The following is a 1,022-nucleotide window of genomic DNA, read 5'->3' on the forward strand; positions in this document are numbered from 1 at the left end:
GCATGACATGGGTGCACTTACATACATGCAGGCAATACACTCATACACATAAAATAAAAAAAAATACATGTTTTTAAAAAAGTTAGTGATCAAAAACCAAAGAAGCAAGAAAACAATGACTACGTTAAAATTTGGCTGTAGATCTGAACAGAGAACTCTCAAAGGAAGAAATAACTATGGCTAAGAAACAGCTTAAAAAGTGTGCAGCATCTCTAGTAATTAGGGAAATGCAAATCAAAAGTACTTTAAGATTTCATCTAGCCCCAATCAGAATTGCTAAGATTAAGAGAACAAATGATACCAAATGCTGGTGTGGATGCAGGGAAAGGAGAACCCTCATCCTCTGTCAGTGGGATTGCAAGTTTGTGCAACCACTGTGGAAATCAGAATGGAGAAGTCTTAGAAAACTAAAAATAAATCTCCCATATTATCTGGTTATACCATTTCTTGCCATATACCTAAAGAACTCATTCTACTGCAGAGACACTTGCACAGCCATGTTTGCTGCTGCTCTTTCAACATTATCTAAGACATGTTTCTCAACTGATGAATGGATAATGAATATGTGGGGTACATTTACACAACGGAGTTCTATTTAGTGATAAAGGAAAATTAAATAATGAAATTTGTAGGTAGATGGATGGAACTAGAAACTGTTCTACTAAAATGAAGCAACACGGACTCAGAAAAATAAGCAGCGTATATTCTCTCTCATTTGAGGATCTTAGCTCCAAGTCCCAAGATGTGTGTGCATATCCTGATGTAACCACAGGAGACAGGAAAATGGAAAGGAACCATGGGGATAAAGGGGAAGAACAAGTCTGAGAAAGTGGGATAGTAGGCGATAGACATTATTAAGGGAGAAATGGGATAAGGAGGGTACTTTAACTGGGGAGGGAGGGTTATACAGGGAGAGTGAGAGTAGAGATAAATAATGCTTAGATAGTATGAAAAACCAGAGAGAAATGTATTAGTTTAATGTCCTACTGAAAAATATACATACAATATCTGTATTCGAGTGC

This window comes from Nannospalax galili, unplaced genomic scaffold (assembly GCF_000622305.1).
Source record: "Nannospalax galili isolate Female #2095 unplaced genomic scaffold, S.galili_v1.0 scaffold189, whole genome shotgun sequence".
Classification (NCBI taxonomy): Eukaryota; Metazoa; Chordata; class Mammalia; order Rodentia; family Spalacidae; genus Nannospalax; species Nannospalax galili.